Genomic DNA, 27,499 nt, shown 5'->3' with positions numbered 1-27,499 from the left:
ATCCTCTGTTTCGGAGTCCCTCCTAGCTTAGCTTATGTGTTCTTTCTCTTCTTCCTCTATCGTTATGTCTTCATCGATTTCATAAGAACATAAGAACTTACTGGGTCAGACTAAGAGTCCATCAAGCCCAGCATCCTGTTTCCAACAGTGGCCAATCCAGGCCATAAGAACCTGGCAAGTACCCAAAGTACCTGGCAAGTACCTGGCAAGTACCCCAAAACTAAGTCTATCCCATGTTACTGATGCTAGTACTGATGTTAGTAATATCAGTGGCTATTTTCAACAGTTAATAGCAGGTAAATGACTTCTCCTCCAAGAACATATCTAAACCTTTTTTAAACCCAGCTACACTCACTGCACTAACCACATCCCCTGGCAACAAATTCCAGAGCTTAATTGTGCCCCATGCTAACTCCATGGAGAGCCCCCTAGTCCTTCTATTATCCGAAAGAGTAAATAACCGATTCACTTTTATCCATTCTAGACTTCTCATGATTTTAAACACCTCTTGTTGCAGTCCCAGTCGCTAGGCTAGCGACCGGGTCCTTACCTCATCTGCCGCCCTCAGAACCGTGCCGGGACCCGCTGTGGTTTGGGCCTGCTATGCTGCGTTGCAGCGGCGTCTCCACGAGGGAGACGCTGCCGAGGCCCGATCCTGGCCCCGCCCCCGCCAAGCAAGGTGTGCACACGCGAAGGAGCAGCATTTAAAGGTCCAGCACTCGGAAGTGCTGGACAGCCCCCAAAATGACATCACACGCCGTCAAGGTATTTAAGCCGGCGTCTGCCTTCAGCTAATCGCCTTGCAACGAGGTCTCTCCATGTGAGTAGCTAGTTGCTCCTGCTGTTCCTGGATTCCGCACCTGCTGTTCCTGGATTCCGCTCCTGCTGTTCCTGAACCTGTTTCCTCTGATTGTTTCTCTGGCTCCTGACTCTGGCTTGCTCCTGATTCTCCATGTCTGCTGCTCGCCTCGACTTCCGGATCGTCTTGACTTCTCTTCGCTGCCTGCCACCTAAGTCCCAGCGGTCCTGGTCCTCACGGGCTCCTCCTGGGGGGACCAAGGACTTCCAGGGTGAAGATCTCCTCGCTTCATTCCGTGCTGCCATCTCATAAGTCCCAGCGGTCCGGATCCTCACGGGCTCCTCCTGGGAGAATCTCTGATCTCCAGGGCAAAGACTTCGCTTGGTCATCCAGTCTTGTGCTGCCTCCCGGCTTTTCCTCTTCTGTGGAGCCCCGGCTCCGTCGGGCCGGCCCATGGGTCCACCAGCAATAACACCTCTATCATATACCCTCTCAGTCATCTCTTCTTCAATCTGAACAGTCCTAACCTCTTTAGTCATTCTTCATAGGGGAGCTGTTCCATCCCCTTTATCATTTTGGTCACCCTTCTCTATACCTTCTCCAGAGGCATTATGACATTTTCTATTTTATTCACCATTCCCTTTCTAATAATTCCCAACATTCTGTTTACTTTTTTGACTGCTGCAGCACACTGAACTGACAATTTCAATGTATTATCTACTATGATGCCTAGATCTCTTTCTTGGGTAGTAGCTCCTAATATGGAACCTAACATTGTGTAACTATAGCATGGGTTATTTTTCCCTATATGCATCACCTTTCACTTATCCATATTAAATTTCATCTGCCATTTGGATGCCCAGTTTTCCAGTCTCAGAAGGTCTTCCTGCAATTTATCACAATCTGCTTGTGATTTAACTACTCTGAACAATTTTGTATCATCTGCAAATTTGATTACCTCACTCGTCGTATTCCTTTCCAGATCATTTATAAATATATTGAAAGCATGGATAGCATCCTTAATTTCTCTTAGCATTTCACTGTCTTTCTCACCATCTTGGCCAGGTGGATGGTAGTAGGGATGTGCATCGTTTTTCTGACGGATGAAAATATAATACAATATTTTCTAATCCGTCAAGTATCGGGGGGGCCCAAAAGCGATAGGAAAACACCACAAAATTTTTGTGTGGTTTTATTATCATTTTGGGGGGGGGGGGGGGGGGGGAAGAAAGGGCACACAGAAAAAAAAAACCCAAACCCACCCCGACCCTTTAAATCTAATTATTTAGAATCCCCCACCCTCACAACCCCCCCAAAAGTTCCCTAAAGTACCTGGTGGTCCAGCAGGGGTCCCGGGAGTGATCTCCCGCTCTCGGGCCGTCGGCTGCCAGTAATCAAAATGGCGCCGATGGCTCTTTGCCCTTACCATGTGACTGGGGCTATCGGTGCCATTGGCCGGCCCCTATCACATGGTAGGACCAATGGATGGCCCGCACCATTTTTTAAGATGGCGCCGGGCCTTTGGAGATACCTCCCTCCGAATTATGCTCTGCTGAGCAACTGTCAGCTTTCCCCTTTGTTCTAATTTAAAAGCTGCTCTATCTCCTTTTTAAAGGTAGCACCAGCAGTCTGGTTGTACCCTGGTTAATGTGGAGCCCATCCCTTTGGAAAAGACTTCCCCTTCCCCAAAAGGTTCCCCAGTTCCTTACAAACTGATCCCTCTTCCTTGCACCATTGTCTCATGCACACATTGAGACTCCGGAGCTCTGCCTGCCTCTGGGGACCTGCACATGAAACAGGAAGCATTTCAGAGAATGCTACCCTGGAGGTTCTGGATTTGAGCTTTCTACCTAAGAGCCTAAATTTGGCTTCCAGGACCTTCCTCCCACATTTTCCTATGTCATTGGTGCCCACATGTACCATGATAGCCGGCTCCTCCCCAACACTGTCTAAACTCCTGTCTAGGTGACCCATGAGGTCTGCCACCTTCGCACCAGGTAGGCATGTTACCAGGCAATCCTCATGCATACCAGCCACCCAGCTGTCTACATTCCTAATAATCGAATCACCAACTATGACGGTTGACCTAACCCTTCCCTCCTGGGCAATAACCTTGGTTGACACATCCTTGGTGTGAAATGACATTGCACCACTTGGAGAGCAGGTCCTTGCTACAGGATCCTTTCCTGATACACCACATCTACCCCCATTAGGCAAGCTCTTTCCTTTCTCTGCTACAGGGTTGTTCTTTATGCTCTTTTTCCCTAGAAGTATTATGTATAATACTATTATTGCTACAGAGAAAGGACAGTGCCAGAACACACAGTCGCTAAAACTAGAACATATTCAGAAATGAGATAAAATGTCACTATGACCAGAAACTATTCGGAGCCAGGCTGGTTGTTTGTACTTGTTGGCCTTTATTCCTGTTTTTCCATTTCGTTTCTGCCTTTTTCAGTTTTGCTTCTGATCTCAAAAGATATTTATTTAATTGTTTCTGTTTGACTATTGTTTTATAAGAGTCAAATGGTTCGATATCATTCACACAGGTTGGAGATCTGAGAGACAGGTGGTATTCAGGATGCCATGGTCACCGAATGCCCATGGATTTTTTTAAAATTATTTGACTGATTTTAAAGACAGACTAAACAGATTTTGACAAACACACAGATTTCTTGGGGCTACCTTCTCCTGAAAACTCCTAGTGCTCCTGCAGGGAGGATGCAGCAGATTGTGGGAAGAAGGCCCCCTAACACCCTCATTCCCCTCCCCCAAGATTCATGTTTCTTTTTTTCTGAGAATTAAAAGCCAGTGAGGTTCCACTAATCTAAATGTATCGGGTGTTCTATTACCTAGTCTTCTCTGTTAGCAATGAGCTGAATATAATGTTTATAAATAAGCTAATTAAGCAATAACAGCTCATCCTTTAATGATGCTGTTTTCAAAATAGAGTTTCTTCTTTTTCTCAGAGAGTTGCCATGTAGACTAGAAACAGAGTCAACTGGGGTTCGGCTAGTTAATGAACTGAATTTTTTTTTTTTTTCTTCGTAGTTTTAACTTGGAGAGAGACTTTCAGCCATTGCATGCAGGGCTAGCCTTGCTTTAGTATTTTTGTTCCTTTTGGAAATGAGCGTGCTTTCTGAAGAAATTGATTTTGCCTGGTGTGTGGCTGTTTTTTATTTGGAAAATTTTTAAAAAGAGGTTACTTGTGAAAGTCATTCACACTTCAGAATATACTTTTTGATAGGAATTTTTAGTGCAGTAATGTATTTATTTTATTTTCTATTAAATAACAGTAAAGAGTAGGCTGTGCACATGTCATAACAGGTAAACTGTCACAGGGGTCTGGGCTTGGCAATCACTGCACTTCCACCGAGAATCATCAGAGCAGTTCACTATCTCTCTTTTTCTTTTTATCTTCTCTTTGCCTTCTCCCTAATTTCAGAGCTACTGTGAGTACATGTTATATCACTGCATTATCTTTCCTTGGCGTTTTTGGTGTTTGGTGCTTAACATATGCCACATTCTGTTATCATGTTAAATCTTAACAATAAAACCCTCACACACAGTTCTGGCCAGAATTTCACATTCCGATGTAAGTGACACACTTTTGATTAATTAAAGACAGTTTTGAGGACTCACTAAATATGAAACTCTTCTACAGTGTCCTGTAATGACACAGACTTTTACATAAACATTTTTAGATTTCAGAACTTTAAGCATCTGGTTGTGGTTAGTATAGATTTCCAATTGCTTTGCAGTCATGCAAAAGTGTTCCACCATTAATGCATTTTCATTTACTGTTGGAAAATGTGTTCTTGTTTCCCATAGAGTCCAAGAATTGTTAAATGTTTAATATGAAACTGAACAGACACAAGTAAATATCCTTTTTTTTTTTGTTTGCTTCATTTAGATTAGCAATGTATCCACTCCAACCTTTCATCCTTACTTCTGGGATGGCCCTTATCTCTGCTGGCACCGTTCTTTAGTTCATTCTTATAATACTGTTGAGAGGAGGTTTAATTTATATGGACCCAGGCTCAGATGCTGAGACTAAATTTGGCAACGTGTGACATTTGCTGGGATTTGGTATTGTGAGATAATGAGGGGAGAACGGAGATTAGCATTCTTTTGAAGTATTTCCAATAAGACAGCGAGAGAGATTAGAGTGACCCTAGGAATTGGTGCGCTTTTACTTAAAATAAAAGAGAGAAAAAAGTTGTATTTATATATATCAGCACATTAATTTCCAATCGCATAGGCAACATATAATAAACTGAGTGCCCTTGGTATAGGCACTAAAGTAACAGATTTGGTTGAGTGGGAGGTGACACAGAGTAGTGGTATATAGCGTTCACTCTGAGGAGAGGGGTGTTACTAGTGGTGTGCCACAGGTCCTTGCGTCTTTTCAACATTTTCCTAAATTATATCATGGAAGGGCTATCAGGAAAGTTTTGTTTTTTTTGTGGATAATACTAAAATCTGTAACATGGAAGGTATGGTAAGTATGAAGAGGGATCCAGCAAAGCTTGAGGAATGGTTTACTTTTCCGCAGCTAAGATTTGACATTAAAAAATGCAGTCATTCATTTGGGCTGCAAAAACCCAAGGGAGTGGTACAATAGAGGTGGCAAAATTCTTCTATGCTTGAAAAAAGAGCAGGATCTGGGAATGATTGTAACTGATGATGTCAAGATGGCCAGACAGCAAAAGTTAGAAAGATGCTTGCTTGCCTAGGGAAAGGAATGGTCAGCAGAAAAGAAGGAGATGATATTGCACCCTATATACAGTAAATGCCAGGTGAAACCTCATTTGGAATCTTGTGCACAGTTCTGGAGACCACATCTTCAAAAAGATATAAACTGGATGGAGTTAGTGCAGAGGATGGCTACTAAAATGATTCGTGGCCTTCAATCTAAAACATATGGGGGACAGACTTAAATACCTAAACATAAATACCTTAGATGGATAGGGGATATGATAGAGACATTCAAATAGCTGAAATGTATCAGTACACAGGAGGCGGGCCTCTTTCAATAGGAAGAAAAGAGTCATGCGATGAGGGTGAAAGGGGTAGACTCAGGAATAATCTAAGGAAATATTTCTTTTTACAGAAAGAGTGGTGGATGCATGGAACAGTCTCCCAGTGGAGGTGGTTGAGACAAGGACAGTGTCTGAATTCCGGAAAGCATGGGGAGTGGTAGGGATTGTTGAGCTGAAACAGTTGGTGTGGATAGGCAGACTAGGTAGGCCATATGATCTTTTTCTGCCATCATGTTTCTCTGTTTTTGAACAATTGTAGAGTGAAGGGAGAGGAGGGAGAGGAGGGGAAGGGTGACTGCCATGTAGGAGAGTTCTTTCCCTTTCTCTGAGATATATACAGTATATATTTCTATCTGTCTGCCTCTATCTATATATCTCTATCTACTAGGGGATGAGAGACCTTGTTCACTTCACTCCGCAATCCTGTCAGTGGGCTCTCCACACTACACTCCATGTTCATGTCTAGGTACAAAATGCAAGAATGGCTGGGAAGGACAAGTAACTAACAAAAGAAAGGGCAGGGAGACAGCAATAGAATTCTCCACTCCGCCTCTCCATTTTTCCCCTTGACTAAGTAAGCATGGACGTTAAGGGAACCCCCAAAAAAGAGAAAGTGATAACTGCATGGCAACATCAAAAGCAGGTTTTATAACTCTATCAGCTGAATATGAACATTATCGGTGTCTTGTACTTGTTCGTTGGGGGTAGAAGAATGGGGTAAGTGGTGTCTGTGTTTGAGAGGAATATTCAGTGTGGAAGATGAGGATAAAGATATAGGTCAGAAGGCTTGCAGAGGGCATGTGAAGGTGGGGTGTGCAGGTGGTGTTGGTGGTAGGTTATATGATGATAGGTGGAGTGTATATAGGTGGTATGTGATGTTGGGTTGCTGTGGGGGTATGAGTAGTATGGGGTGTCTGTATGTGGGCACTTTTCCCTCTTACATTCTCAATGTTCTTCCTCCACACCACTCCTCCCCATGTGTGGGGGGATGGTGTGTATGTATTGTAGGTGGGAGTGGTGGATGTGTAAGTGGTATCAGGAGGAGAGTGGTATGTTTGTGCATGTGTGTGGGAGGAACCCACCCCCATTTTCCACCCACCTTCCCTTTCCTCCCCTGCATTATTGGGTTACATGGGAGCATGAGTAGTGTGGGATGTGTGTTTGTGTGTGCACTTTCTCCCTCTCCCCAACTGCACTCTCCATTTCCCCCCTCCCCCATGCATGTATGCACAGGGGTGAAAAGTATGTATGTGTTGTGTGGAGGTAAGAGTGAGAGTGTGTGTGAGTTGGGAAATGGACTCTCCCCCTTGCAATCTCCATAGACTTCCCCTCCCTCTCTGTTGGTGGTATGTGTTTGTTATGGGGCTTGTGTAAGTGGTATTGGGAATGAATTGGAGTGTGTGTGCAAGTTTGGGAGGAGTGAGCTGTGTGTGTGTGTGTGTGTGTGCCCTCTCTACCTTACACTTTCTACTTTGCTCCACTTTGCATATGTGTGTGGGATGGGTTGTGTGTATATGTTATGGGGATGGTGTGAGTGGTATGTGTGTGTCAGGCAATAACTAGGCATGTGATAAGATGTGATGTGTGTGTGTGTGTGTGTGAAGAGATATCTAGAGATCTGTGTGAGGTGATTGCGGGTAGGGGTGTGTGGGTGGGAGAATGTAGGGTGCATGGGTGGGATCTATGCACTTCCCTTTTGCATTCTCCATATTCTCCTTTTTTCTGCTTCTCCTCCTTCATGGTTATCGGGGTGCATGTGGATAGGGGTTCATATGTGTTGTGATGTTGGATTAAAGGTTATATATTGGGGAAGGTCTGCTGTGGGATGGGTTTGTTTTGTTAGAAGACTTCCTCCCCCCTTCACTCAAGTGTATGTGTGTGTAGAGTGGGTGTGAAGGAGGAAGATGGGGTTGGTAGTGTGTGTGTTTGTGGGGGCTGTATGTATATGTGGGGTGTATGTATGGGTGTGTCTGTGGTGTGTCTGTGTGTGGGTATGTGTGGTGTGTGATTGTGTGAGGTCTGTCTGTGTTTGTATATGCTGTGTGTGTGTATGGGTATCTGTATGTGTATGTGTGTGTGTGTGTGCTCTCCCCTCCCCACCTATTGCTCCTCTCCTCCCCCCCCTCACCCATTGCTGCTGTCTTTCCTCAGTCTTCCACTGCATCCCTCCTCCTACACCCTCATTTTCCCACTGCCCCAAGCTCCTCTCCTCCTCTCACATTTCATACTCTCTCTCCCACAGCTCCCTTTTCCCTCACCCACCCGCTGGTCTCCCCCACAACCATCTGTCTCCCACTTCTCCCCTTACTGTCCATTGCTCCCTCACTGCCCCTCTCCTCCCACCCCTCTCTCCCATTACTCCTCTCCTCCAGCCCCCTCCCTCTCCCACCAAACTCCCTTTCTTCCACTGCACTTCTTCCTCTCCAGCCCATCACCTTCTCTTTCTCACTTTCCCACTATGTCCCTTCAGGGCTGGAGCAAGGGTCTGTGGTACCCTAGGCAGACCAGTGTAACACCACTCCCTAAAAAGCCACCCTGAGTTGAATGTGCCCTCTGACAGTGGCAGATATATAGAGCTATGGTCACCTTCTTACAGTTCTCTCTCTCTGCTGTTGCCTCTTTTACATTCTAAAAATGGTGCCTTCACGTACCCTGGCAGTGCCTCGCCCACTGATGGTGCCTTAGGTGACTGCCTAGTCCCAGCTAATGGATTCACTGGCCCTGGCCCCCTTCACCCTTCTTCACCTACTCTGGCCCTCCCCTATCATCTCGTTCTCCTCCCCCTCCTAGTCTTCTCCCACCTTGAACTCCAAGGTCATCTTTGTGCAGTTGGTGAGGAATGGGAATCCCACCAGTCCTTCTGCTGCCTGCTCCACTTATGCTCGTGGGGCACAGGAAAAGAACCAGGGGTCACGATTTAAAACTCCAGGGAGGAAGACTCAGAACCAATGTCAGGAAGTATTTCTTCATGGAGAAGGTGGTGGATGCCTGGAATGCCCTTCTGGAGGAAGTAGTGAAGACCAAAACTGTGAAGGATTTCAAAGGGGCGTGTGGATCCATAAAGCCTGGAGGATGGGAATGAAGAGAAGAGGTATGGGGGTGGCTTGCGGGAATGACAGCTACTACCTGGTGATTAATACCCTTATTCAATAAACGTTCACACGGTTAATGTGACTCCAACATTGCTCTGTGCTTCAACGGCAAGAGCAAATGTGGAAAAGAAGATTTGCATTCATACAACCAACAAGGACTGAACTTCCCAATCTGGGTAAATAAATAAGCATGGCGGTAGCTTGCTTACTACGGCCGTTACTACCCTAAACCATACATCACTTTGAATGCATATACAACGTTGCTCTCTGCTTCAAAGGCAGGGGAAAATGTGGAAAACAGGATTTGCATTCAGACAACAACCAACAAGGACTGAACTTCACAATCTGGGTAAACAAATAAGCGTGGTGGTAGCTTGCTTACTACGGTGGTTACTACCCTAAACCAATTAAGCCTGATACATCACTTTGAATGCATATACACCGTTGCTCTATGCTTCAACGGCAGGGGGAAATGTGGAAAACAGGATTTACATTCAGACAACATTTAACAAGGCATTGATCTGTGCAGTCTGGGTAAACAAGCATCGGGGTAACTTGCTTGATCCGGCGGTTACTACCCTTAACTTTTAAGCCTTATGATTCACCTTTGATGCAACTCCAACATTACTCTCTGCATCAATAACAGGGGATGGCAGGAAATTTGAATCAAACAGTTACCAACAAGGGCCCTGAACTTGGTGGTTGATGAAACAGATAAGTATGGGAAAATAAGAGTGGAAGCTTGCTGGGCAGACTGGATGGGCCGATTGGTCTTTTTCTACTATCATTTCTATGTGTCTATGTTTTTCATTGCCTATGCTGCTACTGCACTCAATGGCCCCACAATTCAGATGTTGGTGCTCCTCTCTTGCTGCCTTTAGCCCTTCCTATAGCTCTTAGTAAAGTCATTACATCATGCATGCATACACATGACACAATGATCACTCAGAGTCCCTAATATTTTTATTATATATGAGAAATTGAAGTTCAATGTTGAGTTCAGTTTCTTCTATGCACGTCTGCCAGAAAATTACAAATTATCTCTATTAGTGGTAGAAATTTGGCTAAAGGATTTTGACATGGTCCCAGCCAAGCTGATAGCATTTGGGTATGCTCAGTACAGTTCCTTGACCCCTTCTATAGATGTGCATGACCTTAGCAGGGGTGAATCATATGCTAAATAGAAAAATGAACAAAAGCGATATTTGAGAGGTCCATATTCATCTCAAATACAGCTCGGCCAGTTAGCCAGATAAACGTCATCTGGCTAACTTTAGGACAGGTCTTAGGGCCGACCAATTAGCCAGATATGTTTCTCGGCTAACTCTGATTATTGGAGTTAGTTGGATAACTTATCTGACTAACTCAACTCCTCCCAGTTACACCGCCTCCAGAAAACCCCTAACTTATCCAGTTAAGCTCTACCAGATAACTTATCATCTGGCTATAATTGAGCCGGATAAGTCCCTAAATCTTCATTTAGCTGGACAGCCTCTGAGTTTTGCAATTATATGCTTTTGAATGCACACCTCGGAGTTAAAAAAAAGTCTTGTAAATCCCAAATACATTAATGTGCTGAGATATATCTCTGCATTTCTGTTTTTGAACTCTGAATGCAAATACTTTTATCCACAGGGCTCCCGGAATATCTCAGTGCATGAATTTTCATACATCAGTGAAACAGAATCAAGGCCTCTGTGTGTATGGAAAATAACTTTTGAAAAAAAAAAAAAAAGAAAAGGGGGGGCCCTTGATGCTTAGGAAGTCTTTGTCATGCTGCTTTGTTAGCAAGTTACAGCACTAGATATTTATGGCAGTTGAATTTTAAAAAGGTTAATGTTTTTATTAACAAAGAATTCTACTTCTGTTCTGCAGGTAGACAATGGTCTAATGTGCACTGTGTTGGTAGTACATCTCTAATTACAAATGCATGCAAATGCTGTTTCATATTTCAGCACAAAGAAAATAGACAGCAAAGGGAAACTTTGACAATACCGGTACAAGGGGAATTCCTTTTATTATTGGTTACACTTTGTTTTCTAGATGCTACCATATTTCTATTCCTAAATGCATATTAACTCTGCAGCAAAATAATTTACCTACATAGTGCCAGCTTGTATATTAAAAAAAAAAAGACAACAAGAAAAGAACTTGTAAAAGTACCCATATAATAAAATTCCAAGCTGCTTCCTGAAGGAGGGTTCCCTTCTCATGGGGAGGGCAATATTCAAAGGCATTTCTTCAAGTCTAAAAGCGATTTACCCATGGTAAATGTAAATTTTTGGGTTTGATGCTATTCGTCAGTCTCCATTTTACCTCTCAGATAGGTATTACCTCAAGCAGAAGCAGCATTTGAAACTTGCAGAGAATTGACCTGTGCTGCATTTTGTCCCAATGTGCTAAAATGATTTTCAAGAGTCAAATCTTGGTTTACTAACTTTAAGGAAACTTCCGATGAGAAGTGGCACAATTGAGAAACACACGCCACCTTGCATTATGACATTTATCCCAGATCTTCTAGGAATAACTGGGTTACCAGACAATGTCCTTGCTCTATGTCCTGCATCAGGAGGCTACATAGAGACCACCTTCAAGATCCTGACTTACAGACTCTTTACTTGTGAGTAGGTAGTAGCTGCCTCCTCAGTGCCTCCGAGTTGACCTATTGAAACACCAGCCACACCTGGATGATGCTGTTCTAGTACTGACACCTCCCTCCAGCATGGCTTACCATGGTTGCCCACTTGACAGCATCCACCTTGTAACCTATTGGATCTGATGAAGAAAGCTAGGGTTCTGCACAGATGGAGAAAACCTTCTGGCAGTGGTGGTGGAGTCAGAACCTTAGGGCTGGGTAGGAACTCTGAATATTCTCCAACTTTCTCAGGTTCTGTTGTGATTCCGCTCATGGTTGGGCCCTGCAAGTGGCTTACTCACCCCTCCAGATGTGGCCGACACCGCCAAGCCATGCTGCCGTTCCCAAGCAGCACTGAGTTGCCTTTGCCAGCTTTGCTACTGCGTGGACTCATCATATACACTGCTGCTATTGCCGAAGACCAGACTGCTGCAGGAAAGATGCCGCTTCTGCCTTCTTCACAGCCTGAAGGCTGCCGACTTCTGCCTCACCATTGCTACTGCCCTGGTGATCTCCTAGGTGCACATGCACCTCTGTTAGGTCAGAAGGGATTCTAAGGTTAATTTTATAGTCCATTTGGGGGGAAAACAGGGAGGAAATTAAACAGGGATAGATTGAAATAACATTAACAATAATTGTAATCCTTAATTTAAACAAATCAAAAACTTATCAAATATTCTTAAACAAAGTTTGGTGAAAATTTATATTTCACATCAAAACAAAATTGAATAAAAAAATGTAAAGATTAATTTTAAAAGCCCAGTGTGCACATCGATTAGGGGATGCACTTACAAATTGGTTTACGCACACCCTCCCTATTTCCAAAACTCAGAGATGCGTGCGTATCTCATGGAGTTACAAAAAGGGGGCGGGGCATGGGCATGGTCTAGGCGGGGCATGGGTATTCCGGGGCAGGGCCAAGAGATATGTGCATATCTACCTACATACCTGGCAATGTGCCTGTGTCCCCTGCTGTGTACATTTATTTTTGCTATGGAGAAGGTGTGTCAGAAAAATAAACAGCTGTTTCAGAGAGGTTTCCAGGATCTGGGGTAACTGGGGCGTGTACAAGTTATTAACCCCCCCCCCCCCTCCTTGGTTTGGAGGACTTAGCTCATAACTGGGCGAATTGGTGGATGAACTGGTGAAACTGGCAATGGCCTGGGCACGCACCCCTTTTCAAAGTCCTTGACTTACACGGTAGAAGCGGCATTTATGCTCCTAGGCATACGCCCCTTTAAAACTGGGCGCACATAGGCGCACGCCTATTGTATTTTACAACATGAGTGCTTATGTGTGCGCAAGTTATAACATCGCTGTGTCCTTTGACAAAAGGCTATAGTTTCTCTATTTGCAGTGCCATAGGAAGGAATCTCAGGTTATTTCGAGTTATTGTATAAACATGATGGGTATAAAAGTTTGAATCTCTCTCCCTGAAATGTGTCGGTTACCCAGGATTTAGTTTTGTACTGTACCAGCACAGAGAGCATGGTCCTTACTTATACGGTCCATGTTTCTGCCTCCTGAAGAAGTCTAAATAAGGTGAAACAAAAGTTCTTTTGTCAAGGGGAGATTTAGAGGGGAAACGTTTCGCATACGGATTATGCTGGAATCAAGGAGAAAGGCTTGTGGTTGCAGCAGTGTTGTTAAAGTTTAACAGCAGTGAGTTTTTTGGAATTTGAGAAATGGACCACCAACTGAGTCTTTCGAACACTAGTTTGACACTTTTAAGAAAGTAGGATACAAAATCTTCAGAATTTCCATTGGTACATTATAAATCTAATGGGGTAGATTTTAAAAGGTTGCGCGTGCCATTGCCGCTGTGTCGGAGGATCACATGCCACAGCCTGCTGGCGCACGCAAAAGGTAAGACAAAGGATGGGGGGATGGGGTTAGGGTAGGGCTAGGGAGGGAAAGATTAGGGGAAGGGGTGGGAAGGTCAGGTTAGGGGGAAGGGAGGTTCCCTTCCAGGCCGCTCCGAAATCCCTGGGAGGGAACAAGGGAAGGCAGCGCGGCTCGGTGTGCGCAAGGTGCATAATTGTGCACCCCCTTGTGAGCGCCGATCCCCGATTTTATAACATCCCCGGGCCTGTGTGTGCATGTTATAAAATCGGTCATACATGTGCATGTGCACATGTAGGCCACACATGCTTCTCTTAAAATCTACCCCTGTTTGTATTTCTCAGGATTTAGAGATTAAAAGGTAGATTTTAAGACCCGCACTTGGGCATCCATGTGCATGCGGTTGCCGGCGCGCATGTTATAAAACCTTCTTCCCGTACATACCTGCGCGCACAATTTTACATCGATGTGCGTGCGAATCCTGTCTCAGATGCGTAAGGAGGGGATTTAGTAGGTTCGCGTGGTGATGCGATAGGCCCAATTTCCTCTTCCCTCCCAGTTCACCCCTGTAAAGGAGCAAACTCCCAAAATTCCCTACCTGACCTGCCTCCCTTTTACCCTACCTGCCTTGACCCCTAAAACCTCGCTGACTACCCTAGAATTTTTGGTTTTAATACTTACCCGCAGTCCAGAGCAGCAGCAGGTTACACGGTCATTGGGTCCCTGTGTGCGCTTGTGCACTGATAGTGCTGTCCCAGACCGCCCACAGCCCGCTCAGACCCAGCCCCTGACCCTCCCCTTTTTCTTATTACCGATTTTATTTGCGTACTGGGAAAATACGCATGTGGCTGTAGGCCTCTTAAGACCCGCGTGGCATGCATGCATCCCAGTCACGCGCATCTCTCCCGCATTTCCTGCACGCAGGGCTTTTAAAACTAGACCTTTATTTTGTTAAATAATTGTTACCAATAAGGTTCTTAATTTGTCCATGTTTTGCCTCTATCTCTTTCTCTCTCTCTCTATGTATAAATTCCTGTTATGGTAAACCCGGATCTAAGTTCCAGTTGAGGCCATATCTCAAATTTCTATTTTAAGTGGAACACTGTTAGAATACCGAAAGATATCATTTCAGTCTTTCTTGTATGGGGAGAAAGTTTCCTTTCAAGGCCCTTCATATTACTTTTTTCCACTTTAAAGACTTTTGCACATAGCACTGATGATAGCCTAAATAAGCAATAAAGTCACTACTCAGTAAAACATATGAGAGTTGCTTGGTGGTTGCCAATATTTCTCCTTTATCGATAAGATGCAATATGATGGTTTAAGGTCTTTACAGTTGTGTACTTCACTTTCAAGATGTTACAAGTGCTTTTAGAAAAGTTTATGACTTCTTACGGTCTTTTTCAAATTCAGGTGTTAAATCCAATTGAATTAGTTCTTTGAGTTACTTGATTTCTTTCTTCCCATTGGATACAGGGCAAGCTGGGTACTTCCCTCCTAATGTGGGTGAAGCATCAAAGATAACATTTAAGTTGTATAGTCTATCTTCTACCTCCTCTTTGTATCAGTCTCCGCTCTCTTCTGTATAAGAATGATACCTCTTATTCCTCTTCTCCAAATCTCCAGAAGATGAACAAGGGCCCGAAATGGGGTCCAACACCTCTCCTCTCTCCCCTTTTCCTGCCTCCCTCTCAGGATAGCTGAAAGTCATCCTCTCCTTAGACCTTGAAGATCACAGATTCCTCTTGCATGAAGAGAACTTCTTCTAGTACATTGAAGAGCAAAATTAAATAAGCTTAACTAAGTCCCAAGTGAATGGGCACTCCAATAAATCGATTTAAGATTTAAGAGTTGATTTATATGTCAGAAGTCATTTTTATGACATTAAAAATCTGTGAGCACTAACAGATTAATGAGAATATCTTTCTTTTCTTACCAAACACCCAGTCAATTGAAATTTGAGCAAGATCAGAAAATGATAGTCTCTTGTCCTGTATTACAAGATTTCTGAAAATGTACTCTTCTAAATTGAATCCTTAGCCATAAAGTTTAAATAATATTTAGATGTGCTATTATATCTCCTTTACAATTCTACACATCTGCTCCAAGAATACCTCTTTTCAATGTGACTAAAAATCTGCATATTGTAGAATAGCATACAGACTTTTATCTGTATTAATTGTGGGCAATTTTCAGACAGTAAATTTATGTGGGTAAAGCTTTTTCCACATAGAAATTACTTTGAAAATTGTCCTCAGGAGCAATTTTATAACACAACAGGGAGAGCAATTCTATAGCTGTTCACATTCATGTAAAGACTGTGCATACCTTTCACAAATAGACTTTAACCTGAATTTTCAAAGTGAACTTATGAATATAAGTTCAGTTTGAAAATGCACGGGTAAGTGATCTGATATGCACACAATGTTACACAAATTTATGACTCTTCTATCAAGGGTTTAACTACTGAAAATTAAGATTAAAAAGTATGCACATAAGTCTCAACACTGGCCCATCTGAAATGTCTCTCCCCATTTCATGTAAAAGTATGTTTGAAACAGGTTTACCTGTGTACTTTTAGGTGCACTGAGCCCTGGATGATTTTATAATAGTCATTTATATGCAACAAAACCATGTTTTCTGCCTGTAAATGGCTTTGAAAATTAGGCTTTAAGACGTAAATTTTGAAACTCTATTGTGATCTTCCAATCCCATGCATACTTGATACCTATAGAGCTACAAACAAATTTTCAAAGAGAAACTCCTTAATTAAGCTTTGTAATTCAATGCCAGAGGATGTGGTAAAAACTGTGGTGTAGCTGGGTTTAAAAAATGCATTGAAAACGTTTCTGGAAAGAAAGTACATAAATCATTATTAAGGTGGACTTGGAGAAATCCACTGCATATCTCTGGGATAAGCAGCATCGAATCTATTGATCTTTTGGTTTCAGCCAGGAACTTATGACATGAATTGGTCACATTTGGAAACAGGATACTGGGCTTGATGGACCTATGGCTTGATGAGCATACTCCCCCCCTTTGAAAACCGCCACAGGAAAAAGTACATGCAGAGATTTGCACCTGCTTTTTCTGCAGGCATTTTCTCTTAAAAACAACACATGTTGATTTGAAAATTAAATTTATGGAGTGAATTTTCAAAGGAGATAGGTACATAAAAGTAGCATATATCATAGCAATTTTCTAAAACCCATTTACATGCGTAAATCCTTTTGAAAATTACATCCATTGCATGTTTCACTGCTATGACCAAACCACAATCTGTAGTCTGCCTACTTTTTGCCCATGAAAAAAGTTATTTCTTTCTTGATTCCCCATGTCTACTTTTATCCAGATAAGGGATGGGTAATTTTAAAAACAGCATGTTTATCCAGGTAAATTGACATTGACCTTGAGGCTTTTGAAATTTGCACAAATTTCAAAATGTTAGACCTAAAAATGTAATACGATATGTGCATCTAACTCTGAAGCACATATTATTTATTTATTTATTTATATATTTATTTGCTTTTATATACCGACATTTGTTTTCACATCACATCGGTTTACAGAATAACAAGTGGAAACTGAAAGGAAGTTATATCTGAACAAATTTCTTAAAGACTTATCGGTAATAAAGGGCTGATGAATAACAAGGTTAGAGGAAGGGTGTAGATTGAGGGTAGTCAGAGAACAGGAACACAGTAACAATAATTTTAACAGGTATAGTGTATCAAGAAAGGAACAGTAACAATAATTCTAACATGTATGGTCTAGCATCAAGTGAATAAGTAAAAGTAATTCTGAAAGTTGTATATTAATAATCATGGTAAGGGAAGAGAGAGAGTACTTTATGCAGGGGCTTAAGAGTATATGTGGGGACTTGTATGCGTGGCAGTAGGGGTGTGCGGGGGTCATGTGAAGGCTTGTTTGAACAGCCAGGTTTTCCGTTTCTTTTTGAAGTTTTGAGTTCTTGTGGCATGGTGTTCCATAAAGAGGGGCCAACGAGAGATAGAGCTCGTTCCCGCGTTGCGGTGAGGTGTGTATGTTTGGGTGTGGAAATAGGTAGGGTTCCCTTATGGGCTGATCTGGTGTTTCTACGTGGGCTTTGGAAATGAAAGGTGGCATTGAGCCAGTATATGTCTTTGTTTTGCAGAGTCTTGTGTATGAGTATTAGACTCTTATAGCATATTCTGAATTGGATCGGCAGCCAGAGGAGGTCTTTTAGAATCGGGGTAATGTGTTCATTTTTATGGGTATTTGTAAGGATTCTGGCTGTGGCATTTGTAACATTTGCAGCGGTTTGAGGGTTGCTGCAGGGAGTCCTAGTAGATTAGTGCTTGGAGAACTGTTCTGAAATCACTGTGGTGGAGGAAGGGTCTTAATTTTTTAAGAATGTGTAATTTGTAATAGCAGTCTTTCATTGTTGTGTTTATGAATTTTTTAAGGCCTAATTCACTGTCTAGGACGACACCTAGATTTCTTACAACTTGAGTAATGGGGTGTTTAGCTTGATTGGAGGTTATGTCTGCTAGGAGTTTGTCGTTTAATTTGTGACACAGTATTAGGAACTAGGGGTGTGCATTATTTTGCAATGTATTGGCAATCCACAATGTATAGGGCCATATTTGTTGTATTCGTGGGGAAGCGAAATGTATCGCGATTCCAACAAATACAACCAATCTTCACCGAATTATTCGCCGTCTAAAGGAGTGAATTTAAACAAAACCCCCACCCTTCTGACTCCCCCAAGACTTGCGAAAACTCCCTGGTGGTCTAGCGGGGGTCCGAGCGTGATCTCCTGCACTTGGGCCGTCGACTGCTGGTATTCAAAATGGCACAGATAGCCCCTGTGACATAGTAAGGGCAAAGGATATTGGTGCCATTTTGATTACCGGCAGCTGATGGCCCGAGTGCAGGAGATCGCTCCCGGACCCCCGCTGGACCACCAGGGACTTTTGCCAAGTCTTGGGGGGCCCTCCTGACCCCCATAAGACTTGCCAAAGCTCCCTGGTGGTCCAGTGGGGGTCCGGGAGCCATGTACTGCACCCTCCTGACCCCTCCCAACAAGTCTTGGGGGAGTCAGGAGGGTGGGGGGTTGTAGTTAATTACATTTTAGCTGGGAAACGAATAAGAATGGAACACATGAACGGATTAGAGCCCCCCTTGCCGAATGCAACGTATCTGCCCCTCCACAAATACGAATACCGAATGTAATGTATGCGGTCCCTCTACACATCCCTATTAGAAGCTCGGTTTTGGTAGTATTTAGCACTAAATTCATTTGTGTGAGTAGTTGGTTGATGGTAGTTAGGTGTGATTCCCATAGTTGGAGTGATTTGGTTATGGATTCAGTGATGGGGATTAGAATTTGGACGTCATCGACATAAATGAAGTGTGTGAGTTCTAGGTCAGTCAGTAGTTTGCATAAGGGGAGCATATATATGTTGAAGAGTGTCGAGGAGCCTTGAGGTATGCATTGAGTGAGACTAATGGGCTCGGATTCACTGTTGCCAATTTTGACTTTGTAGTATCTGTTTTCTAGGTATGATTCGAACCGGTGAAGAGTATTACCATTTAAGCCAATTTCTCTTAGGCCTGGATTTATCAAAATGCACTAAATAATGCATGCAATAGGCTATCAGGGCCCTCCTACAATGTGAGAGAGAGAGAGAGAGAGAGAACACCTAGCCGTGATGCTCTCATACTAGATAGATATTTATATCTCTATGGGAGGCCCAGGTGAATACTTAATGCCGTTTTCGAGGTTTGTATAAGGGTTAGGGGCCACTTTGACATTCAAAGTGAGTCGTACGAACAGAACAGTGCTCTCTTGTGAAGATTTGATGACCTTTGGAGTGAGGAAACTCACCCAAAGATGAGATTTGTGCAATTTTCTCTCAACCTAGCTTGATGGGCTCTCTACCTGGGTAACATCAAGCTAGGTTGAGAAAACATTGCATAAATCTCATCCTTGGGTGAGTTTCCTCACTCCAAAGATCATCAAATCTTCACAAGGAAGCACTGTTCTGTTTGTACATCACACTTTTCATTTCAAAGTGGCCCATAACCCTTACACTAATACCTATACCTCACCTCGAGTTACTAGGTGGGCCTCCTATAGAGATATAAATATCTGTCTAGTATGAGAGTATTATAGCTAGATTCTTTCTTTCTCTCTCTCTCTGGTTGTAGGAGGGCCCTGATAGCTAGGCTGGCTCTCCAGGAGCTTAAAACAGCATTTGCAAAAATATCACACCATGCAATAAAGCCCTATCACACAGCTTCACACAAATGAAAAAGGTGTTGTTAAAATTCACATTAAAGCCATGCAATATGGCTTCACAAAACTTTGAGCCCAGCCCACTTGGCCAAAATATCCTCCCCTTTTTCTCATTTGCATTGCACCATGCGTTATGGTGCTTTTGTACGCGTTAAGGCATTTTCGCATGCGTTAAAGGCATTTTTCGCATGCAAAAATGCCATATTGAACTTTGATAAATGACCCCTTTAGTCTGTCAGGCTGAGGAGATATCTAGCATCGCTAGGATGAAGGATTGACCTTTGTCTAAACCTAAGAGAACTGTGTCGGATAGTGAGATTAGTAGGGTTTCAGTGCTGAAGAACTTGCGGAATCTGAATTGGGATGGGTATAGAATGTTGTGTTTTCTAGGTGTTCTCTCAATTGTTGATTTACTACTTTTTCGAAAAGTTTGGCAAGGAATGGGAGAATGGATATGTGACAAAAATTGGCTGGTTCTGAGGGGTTTAGATGAGGGGTTTTTTTTAAGTAGGGGTTTGACTAGGGCGCCTTTTATCATGTTTGGAACATTTCCCTGGGTTAGGGATATGTTTATGATGTCGGCTGTGGGTTTGGCTATTATGTTTGGAATAGCTTTTAGTGATTTTATCGGGATTGCGTCTGCTGGGTGGAATGAGGGGTTTATTTTCTAATGAGGGTTTCTATTTCTAAGGAGGAAATATTCTCAAATGTGTTAAGGGCGAGGTGTGGGTTTTTGGCGAGTGTAGCTATGTCTGATATAGTTGGGGGGAACATTGACATTAGGTTTGAGATTTTGTCTTTGAAAAAGAGGGCAAGTTCATTTCATTTGGCTTTGGAATTGTTGTCGGATATTGCTGGGGAGGCTGTCCTTGTTAGGTCAGCTACATAGGAGAAGAGGGCTTTAGGGTTGGACTGGATATCATGTATTTTCTTTGCGTAAAAGTCACGTTTAGTTTTGAGGATTGTTGTCCTGTAATTGTGTAGTGTGTTTCTATAGGAGGTTAGGAGGCTGAGGGTGCGATTGCTTCTCTATTTTTTTTTTCTATTTCTCTGAGGGTGCGTTTCATGATTTTTAGTTCAGGTATATACCATGTGTTTTTGTTACGATGGGAGGGTTTTATTTCCTTGGTCATTAGAGGGTAGTGCTTGTTGGCTATATTGTTTGTGATTGAGTTCCAAGTTGTAAGAGCAGAACCAGTGTCAGTTAAGTCTATGTTGTTTAATGTGGCTGGAAGCACATCGATCAAGTTGTCAGTCTTACAAGTTTTTCTGAATTGGATTGTCGATGTGTGATTGTGTGTGGGGATGTTTGTTTTGTTAATGAAAACATTTTCGTGAATGAGAGTGTGATTGGACCATGGGATGGGTGTGCATGTGGTGGTATTCGAGGTTTGTATGGGTGAGTTTATGAAAATTAGGTCTAAGAAGTGACCTGCTTGTTGTGTGGGCGATTCTATAATTTGTTTGAACCCCATTGCTGCTAGGATGGTTAGGATGGCTTCTCAGTTGGGGGATAGGGGAACGGTGTCTACGTGCAGGTTGAAGTCTCCAAGGATGATGGCAGGGATATCTATGTCAATATTTTCCATGATGAATTCAGTTAGAGGGGAGGTGTTGTGTTCTAGCAGACCTGGGGGGGGGGGGGGTGTATGCCAGACAAATTTGAAGATTATTGGACTTAAAATAGCTATTTCAAAGTGGGGTTCTGAGTGTATGGTTTGAAGTTAAGGCCATGTTCTTTCTTTGAGGCTAGGAGTAGGCCATCTCCTCTTCTGTTGCTCCTCTGGATTAAGCTGATGTCAGAGGTGAGTCAGAAACTGGTTGGTTAGGACTGTGTCTGTTTGTTTGAGCCATGTTTCAGTGATGGCGCAAATGTCAGGCTTGTTGTCTGTTAGGATGTCGTTTAGAATTGGAGTTTTTTTTTACAAGAGATTGTGCATTGAATAGTATAAGTGAGAAAACTGTGAGGTCAAGCAGCTGGGTCATGGGGGATATCAAAATTGGGATTAATGATCTTGGGTGAATGGCTAGTCTTCTTGAAGGATTCTTGTGGGCATGGGATTGAGATTTGCTCTTGAGAATTTGCTTTGATTCTATGATGTGTTGTACCCCAGGGGATGATGGATAGGGGTAGTTGTTGGAGAAGGTCTATGGGTCTGTGTTAGGGTGAGGAGGGGAGGGGAGGGGAGATAGCATCTAAGGAGGTGAGAAAAGAGGGGTGTGTGTCTGATCTGTGGGTTGTATATTAAAAGAAAGTTGAGAGACACATATTAAAAGAAGTTGAGAGATATTTTAATTGAGAGTGTTTCTCTAGCTTTCTATTGTCTATAAACAATTTACAATCACGAGAGATTGAAAGTCAAACGATACAAAATATTTTTTTAATGCATTTTGAATTTCTCAATTGTATCATTTATTCTCGCATAGCCTTTGCTATAATCATTTGAAATTGCAATGAGCCTTTTTTTTCTTTTCTTTTCATGGTAATCATATTCTTTGATTCAACTACTAATTAGTTTGTAGTATATTTAGTTCCATTTCACTTAATCCATACTGTGGCTGTGTGAAAATAAGAATATATGGAAAACTGTTCTGTTGTAAGACAGAACTCTGTTTCAATGTGTTCCTTATTATCATGATTTTTATGATTATTATTCCCTGATGTAGGATTGCCAACTTTCAACCGTCAAATGTTCCAATACTTGGAGATTCTATTTAAAATCTTCACTGATGGGATTTAGGCCTATGCCATTTTTAGTGCTGATTTTCACCATTAGAAAAACATGGAAACAGAATATAATAGCAGATAAGGGAATCTATCTAGTCTCAATCTGCCTAGTTTACTTCGGCTACAATGCCAAACATCTCAGTATGATACTCCTGTATCTACCTTTTTGAAGTCTCATATCATGACCACTAGTGCTTTAATTTCTTTAATTTGGAAAAAGTTTGTATTTACCAACCCATGGGCCAAGTTACTCTTTTGTAAATATTTGTAGGCTTTTGACTAAATTGTGAATTGGTCTATCTAAGGGGGTCATTTATCAAAGTGCTATATGGCGTTTTTGCATTCGAAAAGCATCTTTAACGCATGGTGTTATACAAATTAGGAAAAGGGGAGGAGATTGGGGCAGGATTTTTGACCAAGCGAGCTGGCTTCACAATTTGTGAAGCCATATTGCACAGCTTTACTACACCTTTTTCATTTGCGTTAAGCCATACAATATGGCTTTATTGCACTTTGCAATGTTTTCACAAATAGCATTTTAAGTTGCTAGGGGAGAGAGAGAGAGAGAGAGAGAGAGAGAGAGAGAATGAGCACCTAGCTATAAAGCCCTCATACTAGGTAGGTATTTATACCTCTTTGTGAGGCCCACCTAGCTATTCGAGGTGAGGTATAAGTATTAGTGTAGGGGTTAGGGGCCACTTTGACATTCAGAGTGTGAAGTACGAATAGAACAGTGCACTCTTGTGAAGATTTGATGACCTTCAGAGTGAGGAAACTCACCCAAAGATGAGATTTGTGCAATGTTCTCTCAACCTAACATGATGGAATCCATCATGTTAGGTTGAGAGAACATTCACTCTCTCTCTCTCTCTCTCTTTCTCCCCCAGTGGTTGTAGGTAGGAAATACAACAATTCTGGCACTTATTGTAAAATGCAAAAAAATTATCGCAGTTTGTGCTAATACCTATGCAAAGCGCTAAGAAAGCACACTTTGGGGGTCGTTTATCAAAGTTCTATGTATTGTTTTTGCATGCAAAAAATGTCTTTAACGCATGCGAAAATGCCATTAATGTGTGCGAAAGCACTATAATGCTTGGTGCGATTCAAATGAGAAAAAGGGGAGGACTCATGGTTTTGCAAAGCCATATTGCATGGCTTTAATGTAAATTTTAACTACACCTATTTCATTTGTGTAAAGCCATGTGATAGGGCTTTATTGTGTGGTGTGATGTCTTTGCAAATGCTGTTTTAAGCTCCTGGAGAGCCAGCCTAGCTATCAGGGCCCTCCTACAACCACTGGGGGGAGGAGAGGGAGAGAGGAAGAGAGAGAGAGAGAGAGAGAGAGGCTAGCCATAATTCTCTCACACTAGATAGGTATTTATATCTCTATGAGAGGCCCACCTAGTAACCTGAGGTGAGGTTTTGGTAGTGTAGGGGTTAGGGGCCACTTTGACATTCAAAGTGAGCTGTAAGAACAGAACAGTGCTCTCTTGTGAAGATTTGATGACCTTCGGAGTGAGGAAACTCACCCAAAGATGAGATTTGTGCAATGTTCTCTCAAACTAGCTTGATGTTACCCAGGTAGAGAGAGGTAGATAGCACTTTGCATATGTATTAGTGCAAATTGCGATAAACTGCCTATTACCATAAAACACACACCTTTTCCTATCACATGCAATATTTAGTGCATTTTGATAAATCCAGGACTTAGTGATATAAAGTAAATATGTCCAAGGCATACTGAATATAGCGTAACTAGCAAAGTGCACATCATATTATATAATTGCAGGGGAGGATTGGATAATAAGCTGCAGCTGGAAGGCACAAATCAGGACATTTCCAAACATTTTAGCCCTCCCTCTTTTTTCTGTACAGTATCCCAAAAATCGATAGAAACAATCAGGACAGTTTGCAACCCTACCTGACTGGCTCACCCATATGTTCACTGATTCTTTCTTGCTCACAAACATGCTCATTGCTTTAAATAGACCTCTTGCTCACACATATGCTCATTGGCTCGTTTGTTCTCTTTCACTCACACACATGTTCACTGGCTCATTCACTCTTGCTCACACACCTGCTCTGGAAACCACAGCAAGCCTATTATGTAGTGCAACAATGGAAAAACAGAAACAACATCATTCCTCATAAACATTAAGCAATAAAGTCAAGAGATATAAAATATCATTCATAACATTAAAACCATACTAATAAAAAAAATATATATATATCAAACAGGCATCAGCCAATGAACATTCAGCAATTAAAATAACTCACAATTTTTTTAAATATTTCCCAAACACCAAATATTTCAAACAGCAGACATATGAAATAACACCCAAAATTTTAAAATAATAGGATTAAAAATCTACAGCTGGCATACCTGGGATCTTTGGATTTCCAGTCACCAACAGACTGTTGTGGGGGGAGGAGAACCTCACAATCTTTATCCTCTCTCTCCCAGCTAACACACCCACATGCTATCACACACATAAAGGCTCTCTCTCAGTCACATATATGCTGTCACATACATAGGCTCTCTCACTCCTCCCCCCCCCCACACACACACAGTCTCTCTCGCTCTCTCTCACATGTACCCAGGCTCAGGCTCTGACAGACACATGTAGGCTCTCTCGCTCTGTTATACATATGCAATCTCACACATACACAGGCTCTTTTGCTCTTTCATACACACACAAGTTCTGACACACACATGCAGGCTCTCTTGCACACATGCAGACTCACATACATACATACATGTATGCAGGCTGTCTCATAAATTCACACAGGCTCTCTCTCATACATACACCCATGCTCTCTCTTTCTCATACACACACCCAGGCTCTCTCTTTCTCATACAGAAACCCAGGCTTTCTCTCTCTTTTATATACACACCCAGGTTCCCTCATATATATCCAAGCATACACATATAGAGCTTTTATGCCTCCCCCTTTCTTCTGGCCTTGTCTTTGGCTGTTGTGGGATGGCAGTGCTGCCTCTCAATGATGGAAGGGAGATGGAAGAAGGCCACTGATACTCACTGCTCCTGCAAGATGGGGGAGTGGGAGGGGGGAGGGCCTTGGCCATGCAGGCCTCTCTTCAGGCTGCATTAGGATGAGGTCTGAAGTGGCTGCACAGTCCTCTGTTCAGGCCACAGCAGGATGGGCTCTTTCATGATCATGCAGGCCTCTCTTCAGGATGCAGCAAGATGGGCTCTGCTGTGACCACGCAGGCCTTTCTTCAGGCCATGACAGGATGGGCTCTGCCACAGTTGTGCAGGCCTATCTTCAGGCTGTGGCAGGATGAGCTCTGCCATTACAGTGAAGACCTATATTCAGGCCATGGCCCCACAGGTTTCTCTTTGAGCTGTGGCCAAAGCTTTTCTTCAAACCAGGAAGCTGAAAAACCCCCCACGTGATTAGAGTGACTGGCCCACCTGGGGATACCCGATCCCCTGATAGGTCAATCCACTCCTGTGCACTATGACCTGGACTAAGTGCAGGTATTTCCAGGGATAGAGTTTGGGAGAGTTTTGGAAATACATATACACCTTTAAATATTGAACAGTATTCATCTAGAATTTCACAATAGATTTAAGGTGAATTTTAAAAGCCTGATGTGTGCATTAATTAAGGGATGTGTGAATAAGTTGGGCTAGCTCTCGCTGAGTGGATTTTAAAAGCCAGTGAGATGCGCTCTTAAATCCCGCAGTGTGCACATCTATAAAGTTGTCAAAAACATGTGGGGTATGGGCATTTTGGGGCGTGAACCAGAAATGTGCATGTAAATACTTACGCGATCTGGTATGCACTGAAGCCCCCTGCATTGTAACTTTACTTCTGCTATAGATGATGTGTAAGTTGAAAAATAAGCTGTTATGCCTGGTCGCAGATGGCTGCGACCACTAATGCTCACCTCTTTCTTTGCTGCCTTGTCATCTCTTGAAAGAATGGCGGTCTCTGCCAACCACTGCTGACCAGCCTGGCATTTCTGGGACGGCGTGGGCGCTGACTACTGCCATCTTGTTTCAGGAATTACCTAGTCGCGCGCGCGTGCATGGGCCACCTTTGTACATGTCATGGCGGGAACCTCAGGGGCATCCCCTCCGGATGACATCATCCATCTGTTGTGCTTAAGCTGGCTGGCCCTTTGGTTTGACGAGTTAGCAAAGAGTTTCCTTGTTGCTGAATTCCACTCCATCCTTGGACTTCCAGTTCCAGACTCTACACTTGGCGTGATACACTCTGGGTACCCACTTCTCGGGGGCCCTTCCTCGTCTCTAGGCTATTCCCTCCTCGGAGGGCCTTCCTGCCTTGGACTTCTATCTGTCCCGCTTCCCGGGACCTCTCCTGGAACTACCTCCTGTGAGTACCTTACTACTACAGACTTCAACTATACCAAGCCTAATTATATATATATATATATATATATATATATATATAGATATATTACCACTACTGAGACACCTCCCCGGCGTCTCCCGCTCTACGGGCCACTACCGGATCTGCAGGTCTGAGGTATTTCTACACTACTGCGAGACTTCCTGGCGTACCCCACTCCACGGGGTGTGCCTTTCTCTTCTCTTAAGAAAGATTCTATTCCACAGCTATGTCTGACACCACTGAGACTGCGCCTACCGTCGGTGAGGCTCACAGGGCTCCTCTCTGTGGGCAAAGACACCTCTCACCTCGGCCCAGGGTTCACACTCTTACAAGTCATAACATAGGCATTCTGTGGGATTATATGGGTCAGAGCTAACTGGGAGGAGTGAAGGCTATCAAGCGAAGGGGGGTTGGAGGACATCTCTCTTAACTGGGCAAACTGGGAACTGGTAAAACTGTGAATGGCTGGCACTAGCCTCTTTTAAAATAAGAAGCACCTGACCATAAGATGCACATAGGGTTCACCGGGGGAAAATTAAAAAAAAAAATGGTGTCCTAAACCAGCTCTGTTCCCGGGCGACTGTGCATCTTATGGAGTGTCCGTTTCCAGCATTAGGTTGTGCATACAATTTTTTTTCATCACCGTTTTTGTTTTCAGGTCTGGGGAGGGCCATTTTGGTCCATTCCCCAGATTGGAAA

This window comes from Rhinatrema bivittatum, chromosome 3, assembly GCF_901001135.1.
Source record: "Rhinatrema bivittatum chromosome 3, aRhiBiv1.1, whole genome shotgun sequence".
Lineage (NCBI taxonomy): Eukaryota > Metazoa > Chordata > Amphibia > Gymnophiona > Rhinatrematidae > Rhinatrema > Rhinatrema bivittatum.
Note: the sequence above shows the minus strand (reverse complement) of the source record.